This window comes from Vidua macroura, chromosome 4 (assembly GCF_024509145.1).
Source record: "Vidua macroura isolate BioBank_ID:100142 chromosome 4, ASM2450914v1, whole genome shotgun sequence".
NCBI lineage: Eukaryota > Metazoa > Chordata > Aves > Passeriformes > Viduidae > Vidua > Vidua macroura.
This window is the reverse complement of record NC_071574.1, coordinates 36,362,141-36,375,903: the sequence shown is the minus strand read 5'-3', so window position 1 is coordinate 36,375,903 and position 13,763 is coordinate 36,362,141. Positions and strand designations below refer to the sequence as shown.

Here is a 13,763-nt window from a genome sequence, read left to right as displayed (position 1 = left end):
AACAACATTCCAAAAGCCAGAGTCTCCTTAAGACATGCAAACCAGTGCAGGATTTGTAGTAGAAATAGAAGTATAGGTTTCCACAGTAATGATTCAGTCTTTATATGACAGTGAACTGCTACTCTGTTCACATTAGTGAATTATGCTGCAGTTAGAATCATTCGGTGGCTGGATCTATCTTGGGGGACATTTATTTCATGGCTGGGCTATTACCATAATTTATATAGAAGACATATGTGCTTTTAGCTCATTCAGATAACAAAGCAGTTTTTAAACAGGTTTGTAACCTGAAACAATTATCCATTCTAACACCTAAACCTTTCATGTGCAGGACTAAATACTGTATTGAACTGCTATTTTTAATGCTCTGATGAGAGTAATAAGATACCACCTCACAAACTCTAACTGGTTTGTCCTCTAAGGGGCATGTATTTGAGTAAGGATAGCAGAAAACAGACTCTACATTGATCCTGAGTTAAGGCTAAACAGCAGGAATCCAATCCATTTGTAGATGAAGTCAAGACTTGGATTTTCAATTGATTATGTAAGTATCTAGGGCTCTTACAGATGATTTAGATACCCTGTTAGGCTACTTGTTCTCCTCAGAGATACAACACATCTGTACGCAGACCAGTGCTCTCAAAAGAGGAACAACTTGGCTACGTTTGTGGTTGCAGAGTTACCTTACACTCAGCCATCACAGAGATTGTTTCATGAATCTTTTACTCTCTGCAGAAAAATTACTTACAGAAGTAAATGCAGACTTTCTTCTCACTCTTCCCCGGCACCTGTGCAAAAATGATCCTCCACTCCATTATTTTCTGTTCATGCATAATTTTTTTCTATTCAGTAAATATCTGTTTAAAGGAATAGTATTTAGGGAGTCTTATAGAGTACCAACCACTTGACTGAATTCACTGATTTGTCTCATGCATGCAGATATTTGACCAAAATTGCGTAAGCATTAGTTTTGAAAGCCAAAGCAAAGTCCCTTCTTTTGGAAGCCCTATATATTATTTTTAGTATTTTTGCTTTCAGAGGAAGGACATATTTACCAGGGGGCACATAAAGGAGCTACAGTTCCTGCTCGACCCCATTTGCTCTGCACAGATTGATGTGCTCTACATGTCATATTACAGAGGCTGTGTTATGCTGTCCAACAGCACCCTTATTCACATCCTGACTGCATCCAGTCTTGCTGTATAGCAGTACTGTGTGAACAGATTGCTTTCATGACAGTTTTGAGACTCAGAGGGAGCCGGTTTGAATTGCAATTTTATTTTTAATCATCCTACAAGGGATGTCTACAATCTAAGACACAACTGTCTCCAACATGATGCCAGTGTAAATAAGAGGATGCTTCTGAATTGTTACCTTATATAGCTTTAAAGGGCAAGCCATGATCCTGGAGAGATTCAGAGTCCTAGTACCCAGTTTGGGAAAAAAAAAAAAAAAAAAAAAAGCCTTTTTTCTAGTTCCCATCTTCTTTTTCTTGTAGTAACTACATAAAAAAGTGATGAATTTGGGGAAACTGCTCCAAAAACTATATGGGAGTATCCACATTCAGCTTGAATTCCAGATTCCTGGATCACCAGAGTAGTATGACTCAGAGGACTGGATAAGCTTCCCAATCATCTGTTTAACAAAAGTACTTCAAGTACTTTTTAAACATTTTCAACTACAATTGTGTGATTATTTTAGCCCTTTGCACTTGCACTGTGAAATGCTCAAATTAAACAAGACCAATTAAGCACATTCTTTTTGTACAGGATAACACTTATCTCAAGTGGTGTAATTGGCACTTTGGTTATGTGTACAGTGTGTAATGCAGTGCAATACAGAGATATCCAGCCTAACAGGAAAGAACACAATCATGGTAATTACAACAAGAGTGCAGACAATGTGGAAGGGAGGAGAACTTTGAGCAAAATTAACTTCCGGAACAAAAGCTTCTTTAGCATCCACACTTGGGCTCCTCTAAACAGCTTTAGAATATTTTTACCAGGGGATAAATCAAAGTGTCATGCAGTAATCATCTTTGATAGACAAGAAAAAAAGTCTGTATCTCATTACTGAGTCCTACTACAGCAGATTTCATTTTAATCAACCTATTCTAGTCTCCTTTACTAGACAGAAACCCACATCATCCAGAATAAATGGCCCCCTGATTACATGGTCTCTATGGCCTTACAGCTCTGTCCAGGTAGTTATTATCCTATCAAGGTTTCCATGACAACTTTCTTTGGTCACAATGGCCACCAAATAAAGCCATTCATTTAAATGAACACATTTTGGTTCAAAGGGAGATGCAATGAACTTTCACTTTCCATCTTATTCTCCGTATTCTGAACGATACTCACAAGGGATTCCCAACTTCTTTAGCTGCATGCTTTATTCTCCTGTGGATTAAGGCTCCTACAAAGTGAAATCCACATTTCACTTGTGGAACAGTTCAGTGAAATCCAAAGATGTTGTCAGAACCGAATGGGAGAGAGGAAATAAATGAATTGCATGGAAATAAGATCACATGCACCAACTACATAAGAAGTGCCAGATACCAGGTAAAAAAAAAAAAAAAAAAAAGATACCTCCTTTTTTCAAAAAGCACATGTATTCATTCACCAGCTGTGCTGCATCTCTCTTGAGGCAATATCATACAGGCAGAAAGAAAACACCATCCTGGAGAAGGATTTCTGAGAAACGCAAGGAGTTAGCAATTAGCTACAAATTGCTTAATTAATAAAGAACCAAATTATTATGCTAACTAATCTTGTGATTATAGACTGATTTAAGCATTGCTGATAAATATTATTATTAGTCAGCAATGCAGCCATATTATACAGTATTTCATTTGCTTTGGAAAAGATTAAACTGTAAGAAGTTAATGCTCTTTCTGATTTATGGAAATTTAATTGCTTGCCTCTTGTTACTGTTAGTAACCATGAGGTTAAATCACCTTTCCTTATTTTAAAGAAAAACAAATAGAGATTTAAAAAAAAATATTTCAGTTCTTAATGTCTCTCATGACAAAACTCTCCATTTTGTTGACATCTTGGGTTTTGTCTCATACTACAAAAACCACTTGGTTACCAATATCAGGTTATACTAAGATGATGAGCTGTAGGATTATAACAATGGTCCTTTGTGCTTTATATCTGTTTCCAGGTGTATGTACACACCATAATAACTGCCTACTTAAAATTATATTTCTGCTGGTTCATTTGATTTATACTGGATTTTAAAATATTTTTCCCTGAAAAATGAAAAAAAATCAAAAACTATTTTACATAGAATGTTAAATGTTGCAAAGATATACTTTCGGAGGGAAGATGAAAAGGAGGAAAAACATATTAGTCATATACAAAGCAAAACTAATATATTAATGTTGTGAATATGAGAGAAGACAATGGCAAAACTAAATCATAGCTTGTTACAAAGTATAAATCAATTTTTATATAATTTTCTTATGACTCTAGCAGACGGTCACCTTTCACATAATTGACTGATCATGGAGCCTGCTTTGCACTGGAGTCCCTGCCTGCTCTGTGGGATGCTGTATTGAGCGCACCCTCAGCAAATTTGCTTATGACACCAAGCTGTGTGCTGCAGTTAACAGGCTGGTGGGAAGGGATGGTATCCAGAGGGACCTTGGACAGCCTTGAAAAGTGGGCCCGTGAGAGTCCAACGAAGTTCAACACAGCCAACTGCAAGGTCCTGCACCTGGGCTGGGGCAATTCAAAGCACAAGTACAGGCTGGGCAAGAATGGATTGAGAGCAGCCCTGAGAAAAAGGACTTGGGAGTGTTTGTGAATGAGGAGCTTGACATGACCTTGTAACATGTGCTTGTAGCCCAGGAAGCTAATCATATCATGGGCTTCATCAAAAGCAGAGTGGCCTGCAGGTCAAGGGAGTTGATTCTGCCTATTTTGTTCTTCTGAAATGCCATCTGGAGTGCTGCATCCAGCTTGGGGGTCCTCAAGAAGGACATAAGAAGGACATAGACCTGTGGGAGCAAGTCCAGAGGAAGTCCATGAAGATGATGAGAGGGCCGGAGCACCTTTCCAATGAAGATAGGCTGAGAGAGCTCGAGTTGTTCAGGTTAGAAAACAGAAGCTCCAGGGAGACCTTAGAACAGCTTCCAAGTACCTAAAAGGGGCCTAGAAGAGAGACAAAAAAGGGACTTTTTGCACAGGCATATTGCAATAGGACAAGGGGGAATGGTTTAAATGGACAGAAAGCAGGTTTACATTTGGTATTGGGAACAAATGCTTTACTGTGAGGATGATCGCTCGCACAGGCTGCCTAGAAATGCTGTGGATGCCCCATGCCTGGAAGTGTTCAAGGCCAGGTTGGATGGGGTTTGAGTCACCTGGCCTTGTGGAAGGCATCCCTGCCCAGGGGGATGGATGGCCCCACGGCAGGGGGACTGGAGCTAGGTGATCTTGAAGGTCCTTCCAACACAAACCATTCTGTGATTATATGAAAAAAATACTGTTCACCTTTTCTTTAAGAACATTTTGACAGCAAATGCTTTTCTACAGGGTTTCCGAGATGCTATTCCACAATTATATATAACCAAGGTGTTTGACAAAGACTGTAACCTATTTCATTCAATGGCTTAATGACAGCTGGAAGGCTGAAAGCCACAGCACTTGGCACAACTGAACAAAGGTTCTTGCTAGAACCTTCTAGAAGTACAGGTGCCTACATTCTTTCTTAGACAATCAAAATAATTACTGATCACAATGCTCACATACAATAATGTATATAATACAATGTCTTAAAATATCAGCTATATTGTATTTTTGTATTGTAATTGTATTTTTTACATTGTATCAGCTCAATGTATTTTTCTGGGAAGTTTTATGACATTGTGTAAACTGGAACGTACACGACTGACAACAGAAAATGAGTACCTAATAGATACCAATTTGAAAAAAATCAGTACTGTTTAAGTGGTATATTTAGGTGTTTAAGAGGGTAGGTGGCACTCTGAAGACACTGAGATTTTGAAAAGTTTGCATTAAAAAGGAGTAGGGTATAGAACATTTTAGTAGCATCCAAGATTTTTTTTTTTTTTTTAACTATTAATGAACTATGGTCCAATTATAGTGAAAGCACAATTAGCAGTAATTCAACAAGAGTCTTTCTTGCAACATCCATCCCATTTGCTGGTCTTCATTCCTCCCCTTTTCCTGAATTAGCTCCCTCTAGTTACACAGAATTATTTGACTGATAGAATCAATGTAAGAAGTTTTGCTATTCTTTTAAACCAGCCTTGTCACTGTAACAAAACAAAACCAGAACTGTAACTTCCAAATAAATGAATGAATTTTCTGTGATGAGGTCCCTGCCTAGCTTCCTCCTTTTCTTTTTCTTATGAACTTTTACACCTGTTATCTCTTCTGATAGGCAACAAATGGGAGAGCAGATAAGTAAAAAAGAAAATGGAACAATTAAGGGAAAAAATAAGAAATTATGCAGGAGAAAAGCAATTATGTTATGTTGTGTTTTGTGGGGTACTACAAATGCTTTAAGCTATGTCCTGCTGAACAATTCAAAACCTTAAGCAATTTTTGCATTTAGATCTGTTGAAAACTGGGACCAGAAAGACAGGGGTTAATTAGCCAGGAAGCAGGTACAGCTGAGACTCTGCAACCCAACAGCCAGTGCTGATACCTTGGTACAAGCACACTATATAAGAGAACAAGCCTCCTAATAAGAGAGAATGCATCTTTTTTTCATAGAGTAACAGCTTTTTTGACTACTTTGGCTTTGTTTGTGTTTTTTTGTGACCTGCAATGGTAAGAATTTTCATAAGGAGTTGTTTGTTTTCTTAATCTGCTGGCACGTGTAATTTAATAAGAGGGTTTTATTCCCTTTTCCTCTGAAAAAAGTAGAAGAATATGGAGGTTGCCTTACAATAGCTGGTGTATTTATCTTTTTGCTGAGAAAGCAACAACTGCTGATTAGCAGAGGTACTAGCTAAGTTGTCTTGAGACTGAGTACTATAAAGTATGTTTAAAAAAAGTCAAATGTAAGAGAGCTGACTGGCAAGATCTGGGTTACTTGGTAGAACCGAAACAATTTGGCTCTAAACAGAACACAAAATTGTTTGTGCCCTGGGGCATCTTGCATGTGGTATTCTCAAGCTTAAAATATATTTTTAAATAGAACAGGTAATTATCAAATTGTTTTCTTGTGTAAATACAGAATAACATGTAAAGGGGATGAAGAGAGACACTGTCCTATATTTTTTCACCAATGCAACATGAATATTCTTCTCCTGTTTGTTGAAAAAAGTGGTATTGACAAGCTTAAGACAATTGTTGGTCTCTAAACTGGGAAAGTGATCTCTGGATGTGGAGATTTGCATCTGTGCAGTCCTGTATGAGACTCTTGATAACTCTGGCTCTTTGTTTGGGGTTTGTTTGTTTGTTTTTGGGGGGTTTTGTTGTTATTGGCTTTGGGTTTTTTTTTTTTTTTTTTTTTTTTTTGTTTTTTTTTTTTTTTTTGGGTTTTTGTTGTTGTTGTTGTTCTTAGCTGGGGCTGTTTTTTAAGGCTTTTTCTTGTTTTGGGATATGAAGGATTTTTCCTTGAGGGAGGTATGTGGTATTTTTTTAAAAGCCATCTTAGCTAGCCAGTACTACTGAATGTTACCTGAGGAGTTCCTAGGAGGGGTGCCATATGAGCTCACAAGACAGAGGCAATGCCTATGTGTTTTTTGTCAGTATATTATGAAAAAAAAGAATGCTTAAAGCTTGGGTTGTGCTGGTAACTAAGTTAGTGGCATACAAAGCTGTTAGACTACTATAAGTAGGTGACCAAATGTAGTTTCATTATACTCAAGAATATCCCTAAGAGTTGGTGGCATATCTCAACAGAGACAAAGCTTAAATTTACAAAATCTCAACAAGGAACAGTGATGATGCTAAAGACATTATCCTACTGTGAAAGAAGTACTCATTACCTTTTGGGGCTATTAAGTAGGCTCCTTGAAGTTGAGGAAGCATGTCAGAACCATCCTGTGGTGTGAAATGTATTTTGGGCATACTGTATTTGCAGCTTTCCAGTGGAATCTATCCTAGTTGGGTTACTGCACTAAGAGCAGATTCAGCACTGTGAAAGGAGCAGAAAGCCCAAGACTACAAGGGGAAATGCCAGGCTCTGTTGTCTCCTACCACCATCCCAGTGAGAGAAGGGTTGTTTCCCAATAGTGGGCATAAGCCTGCCTTAGCCAGAGCCCTTGTCTTTGCACATGCTATAACCAAGGGTGAGGGCTTTAGACAGATTTTCCTGCTGTGGTGCTTGTTTACGGTAGCTTATAGTAACAAGGCAGCTGAAAGGAAAATGGGATCACAGAAAACAGAGTAGGATGTCTTCTCAGTGCTCCCTATTTTGTGCAAGAGCATGGCACAGTAATTCCAGATGAGCATCACAGCTGACTGGTTCCAGACTGGAAAGAGTAGAGCTGTGGCAGCTTCAGTGCTGTACCTGAATTAATTAGTCATGTTTATAGACAGAAAGGGTAACTTATTTGGGAACAGACTGTGCTAATGCTACACAGCCCTAGGCACTGAAGCTGTTAGCTGGGAATGGCACGGTGAGAATATGTGGTGTTTTGTGTTACTAGCTAGCAGAAGTTTACTGTACTGCTACGCTAGAAGCCATATGGAGTGGAAACATCTGAGCAGGTCTGAGGGAAGAATTTTAAATATGAACACAAGTCTAAAGTTGATGTTATACTTTAGTACTGCCTTTAAGACTTACATTAAACACAGTTTTTGTTGCTTTTAATATTTTGTGGTTGCTAGGGTGCCCAGAAAAATGCAAGCAGAAAGGTTCCTCACAGAAGTTGCTAAATATAATTGGATTGTTCACCCTAAACCATATACTCAATCCTCAAGTTTAGGGACTTTCACAGCAATAATGGCTATAAAAGTTATGATTTGCAAATGGTTTATTGGAAAATATAGACTACTGCCCATCAGGATGTTAAAACACAAAACTGGATTTACCCTGCCCTGAAGACTTTTGCCTGTCAGTTATAGCCAGCAATTCTGTGTCTCTCAGATAACAGGAATATAATCAATTCACCCAACTGAGCTGCTAAGCTTCTGACTCACTCTATCCTAAACTGAAGTGACTCAGAGCCACAATTTTCTATCTCCTCACCACATTATTTGTCAGGGGAGGAAGCCAAAGCATAGGTACTTGAGAAAATGTTAATACCATCAGCCAGAACTTAGGGGATGCATATTATTTCATTATTTGTATTGACTGTCACACTAATATCCACTTACAGCAGAATGTGACTTGCTCTCAATGTGAGGAAACTGTCCCATGACAACAGGGCCCTGAGGTTCTGACACTGAAGACTGGGAGGTGATGTGTATTAATACAATATGAAAGACATGTCAGTCTTAGGAGTTATTAATGGTAAAACAATGTATGAAGGGTTTGTATCGCTGGTAAACATGTTTATCAAGTGTTTCTTCTTGCATATCAGAAATATGAAACCTCACAAGGGGTGTCTACAAAGTAGTCATTGATTTTAAATTACTTGCTATTTAGATTACTTTTATTTTTATGTATCAGACCAAAAACTTTCCTTTTTCATTTATTGCCTCCAGTGGTACCAACTTGACTTGATACTGTTTTTTCCTCCTTACCTGTATGCAGTATTTTGTACATATGCAGGCAAGAGTTTAAAGTGAAAATTATAGATTAAGAGAACTAGAATACCTATATATGACAAAAAACATAACCCCAGAAAAATATAGTACCTAGATTGCCTGGTTCAATCTATCCTGGGTCCAATAGCTGACCAGAAATAAAACTGGATTAGACTTACTAACTCCATGCTTTACTTTCCCAAGGGAAAGCATTGTTTTGGATAGGTATTCAGACTAGCAGCCCTTTTATAGGAGTAGATTCTTACAGGAAAACTCCTAAACTTCCTGGGATAATGCATTCAGATGAACTGTGCCTCACTGTACTTCAAACATACATAGCTGTACTTCCAAGTAAACCAGGCAATTTATAACAGTACATCTATGGCCATCTGCAAAATTTAACTGGTGCTTGTGGCAAATAGTCCTACATAAATTGCAGTTCTGTACAACCACAGGACTAACAAGTAATTTCAATGCAGAATAGTGTAGATGCTCTGTGTTCCAAGCACTCATAATTTATGCGATCAGAATGGTTTCCCTGTATTCAAATTAGAGAAGAAAGAAAGGGTTTGGCTTGCAGTAAAATACTACTGCCACCATGAAATCAAAGTCTACTGCTAGCTGCCAGATCTAAATAATAGTGGTTCAAATGCTGCATTACAGCAGTATCAAGCTGTCAGTTTACACTCTTGTCAAGAGCAGTTACTGCAAGGCTCACCGAATTGATCCCTAAATAACATTAATTTATATTCTAAAATATTTATCTAATTTCAAGTCCTTCACAGAAAGACTACTGTGTATCTTCACCCATATTCCTTTTTAAACATTTGCAATGCAAAGTATCCTGAAGCCTCTAGGCTGTCTCAGGAAATACATGTCCTGCAGTATTCTGATCAATTTTCTCCCAGTTATGACTCTCTCCCCCTGCGCTGTATTCTTTCATTTATCCTGGTATATGTAGCCTTCCTTGCAGAATTGCAAGGGGAGCTGGCAGGGATCCAGGACAACCTGTCAGCACAAGCAGCGGTGAGGTGATGAGTCAGCAGAGGCACTGTGTGTCTTTGCGCTCTGCTGCAGCACCGCCCACTCCCAACCCTCCCGGAGATAAGTCTTGGCTTTGACCTTGAAAAGTGCCCACAGCTCCTGCACATCCTTATTTTGATAAAAGGGAGGATGTGTCCTTCAGTGAACCTGAAAATGTGGAGTTGCCCTACAGAAGCTAATAACCCAAGGAACAAGAAGCTCTGTGTGATCTGAGGATTATGTGAGGCTTAACCTGAGAACAAGGCTGGCAGTTTTGTAAAGCAATTAGTTAAGAACCATCACATAAACTGCAGTGTTAAAACTATTTTAAAATAGCATAATTTCACTGCATTTGTGCCACACTGCATTCAGTACATCCCCAATGTGATAGCTGCACACAGAAAAATCCAGCAGCTGCTACATACTGTGATTACATAGAATAAGATAAAATTATCTAGGGTTAAGAAATAAGATGTCCACATTGAAAGGACATCAATGTGGCCACTGAATATCTGTATTCAGATATTTTTGTCTTCATTCTTTATACTGCTTTTTTAATAAAAAGGATTTAAATGGCTCCCTCTTGTGTCAAGAGAAATGCAGTATCATTTTGGCAAAAAAACTAGTCCTTGAGCAGAAATTAGATTTTATCTATGTTTATACTGCAGAGTCTAGTTATCAGTATGTTGTAGTGCTGGAGGAGACTAAACACACGTATCCCTTGCTGCTCAGGTACTCTTTGAAACTACTTAAAATAAGTAACATAAACAGTTACCTTTCAGCTGCACATGATGAAGGGTAGGGAAAAATAGCTTGTCAACCATATGTATTGCACCCCATCTAATTTGCCAATGCAGTCTAGACTAGATAGATATCTTGTCTTGGAGATCCTTGTCCTTAAAGATCTTTAACATCTCAGTACAGAATACCTGGATCAGTGTAGCTTAGTTTACTTGGGGTGTTTTTCACAGGTGAGCAAATCTTCACCTTGTAAGGGGTGGGAGGAAAGCAATGAACTGTGACAGAAAGCTCTGAGCATGAAAGAGTCACTGAATAGCAATGAGGAAGTAAAAATCTGGTTTCAACAACCCTGCAAGTCTTCTTTCCTTCTTTCTACTACCTGCTGATAAAGTTTATTGTTCTGGCTTTTGAATCATGAAAGCTTTTTCCACAATAATTAATACTCATAAAACTCTGAAATTGAAAACTGAGAGGGTTTATTTTTGTGGTTTTGGTGTTGTTTTTTTTTGTTTGTTTGTTTGGTTTTTTGGGGTTTTTTTTGGTTTTTTTTTTTTTTTTTTTTTTTTTTGCATAGCATGGGGCATACTTTGGTAACTTTGGATATTAAGCAATAGTCTTGGAAATTAACACAGAAGAGGAAAAATACTTATAGGACACTAAAGTCCTGATAACCTCAAGAGGCAAATAAAATGTATCAGGAAATGTGTGTACACAGGAAGTGTGTACACAATAGCTTTTGAGAAAGCAGGTCTGAAAAGCTTTGTTTCAGGGAAACATGCTTCAGTTCTGTAGTTTCTCACAAAATCTCTTCCTGTAGTTATAAATTAACAAAACAAAAACAATCTAAACAAAAAGAAACTAGGCCCACTACGGAGTGGGACTAATCATACTGATGACTGGAGAGCTTGATAAAGCTACTTTGCAGATAATTATCTCGAGATAATCTCAGTTTATCCTGATTCAGAAGTCTGGTGGTACACACACAGCAAGCTATGTTTTGTAGTTTGAAGGGGAGGCTTTAAAATATCGTATTATGAATTCTGCTGCAGCCATTTATCCTTTGTAAAAAGTCTTCCTTGTTACAGCCTTACAGGTTGTTATGAGAATGAATGAAAATATGACTACCAATATCAAATTCTTTTCAAATCTAGGACTTCATATCCTCCTCCAAATAATTTGTTCTTATTTCTCATACAGAAGGAGTTACCACTTGTTCACAGAGACAAAAAATTACTATGGTGGACAGAATGATCATTCAGTAACTTAGCATTTCTTGTTTAAGGGCCTTTCCAGTGGCATCCCACAATCTACTTCCATGTTTCAGAGAAGAACTTAACTGAGGGTAGACTTAACTGAAGAGAAACTAAAAGGGTTTATTGAATCTAAAGCATGTACTTTGGTTCCAAACTGCTGTTTGGAAAAGATCTCATCAGCTGCCACCTGGGACTAGATACATCTAAACTAAAAAATACTCTTTTTATATATCCAGCTGTGCAAAGTTACTTTTCTGAACACAACCACCATCACAATCTCAATGGAACTGAGCTACCTGCCTCATATTCCAAGCCTGAAAAGACAGAATGAGGTAACTGGGCATTTCATTACCTATTTCTTTTGAGGTACTCATTCCAAAATTGTTTGGAAGGTACTTTAAAAAAATTGAGTTGTACTATATACGTACACACATAAAGTATTTTAAAAATCACATTTTGTCTTAAGTACGGCCAAACACTGGTACTCTTAACCATTAATCTAACGGCTGGGGTACCTGCCTGGAAAGTGTAAGAGACCAGGATTCTTAGATGGATTTTGTGTTCTCCTTCCTGGATTATGCATTTTTTTTCTCTCCTGGGTTATTTCCAAACTATGGGCTGTTCTAGAGGAGAGGTGCTCTTGGAGTCTTTAATAGCTTGTGTAGAGAAAAGAATAAAAAAAAATGATTGATCAATAGAGCTCATGAGTTGTATCTTCTGTGGTAAAAATCACTCCAAGTTAGGCTTTAGACACCTAGCACTGGCATTAAGTCAGTGTAGGAGTATTTTTCTAGTCAATTTGCATTCTTTCCAGTATTAGTGTGCCTTGTGAGGTATTGGCATATTTAAAATGGGGCCACTACAAATTTATTACATGCTTACTTTACTTCTGTTTCAATGCTGTATTGCAAAATATTACAAGAGGCAGAAGTCAATCTCTTTAAAGGTGGAAAACTTTGAAAAGCTGCTGTTTTCTTCTTGACTCAAAGTAAAGGTAGATGCTTTCATTCTGACCTTATTTATTTGTTTTTCCTTTGGGTGACGTTTTCTCTAGCCTCCACTGTGACTAAGGTTTTGTTTACTAGAAATTATGAGTGAGACCCATAATTTAATTTTAGAAAGCATTTCCCAAAGAAACCTCAGGCCAGTACTCTTGACACTTTTCAGAAAGAAAATTAGATTTGTGGTTTCTTAGTAAGCTTTTGTGCCTCGTTTCTGCTTAACCTCAGGCAATGAAATGTAAATCGTTAAGCAAGGTTTGGATGTGAAATTTAATAGACCTTCCTTGTGTATGCAGGATTTTGGTAAGCAAACAACAGGTATGCTGATTTAAACAATAATTTTTCCATCTCAGGAAAGGAAACTTTGATGCAGACTTTGTTCTGCATCTACATCATAGCAAACCTTGCTGTTTTATGTACAGGCAGTACCATCCATCAGTCAGGATCAAGTTTCCTGTGACTTGTGTGCAACTCTTAAAAGTGAATGCTGTAACCTGAAGTAACATCATCGAGCTTTTGTGTGAGTCATACAACTGTCAGGTGGCTGAAACACACTGCAGTTTATTCCTAGACCTAAGCTAACAATATATACCATAGCAAATACTTACAGCCTTAACATACTGCAGGATAAAAAGATCTCACAGTGATTATTTATGCCACACACGCATCTTTCTTTCTGGTAGGCACTGTGAGCTCACCAATTCCTGTAGCTTAACTACATAATGTTTCTTTAAATAAATCCACTGTGATCTCACTTACTGAAACAAAAAAAAAAGTGAAGGTTTATATATAACCACCTTCCCACTGCTGCCTCCTGTGCCGCTGGTTTTCCAGGCCCTCTCCTATGCGAAGCACTTGAGCAGTGTAAGCGGATGTTGCATAATGTGATTATGGGCTGCTCTACACTGAGGAACGTGTCCCACTTGCGGCATGTTACACACAGCTGCCTCGGTTCTTTCATTGAACAGAAACTGTGATGCTGCTTTTATATTCCTGGCAGCTGTCAATTGCTAAAACAGAAGATTAGGGGGTTGAGGTTGGTGGTGGTTTTTTTTTTTTTTTTTTTTTTT

General features: G+C 38.0%; 1 long non-coding RNA gene across 1 annotated transcript; it reads right to left on the bottom strand.

Moving 5' to 3' along the window:
• Nucleotides 1-2,597: 2,597 nt before the first annotated feature.
• Nucleotides 2,598-13,759, bottom strand: LOC128806363 (uncharacterized). The gene is made up of 3 exons (XR_008436791.1): nucleotides 13,491-13,759; nucleotides 4,004-4,157; nucleotides 2,598-2,693 (listed from the first exon to the last, which is right to left on the bottom strand). It is a non-coding gene; the product is annotated as an uncharacterized LOC128806363 (long non-coding RNA).
• Between the last annotated feature and the right edge of the window lie 4 nt (nucleotides 13,760-13,763).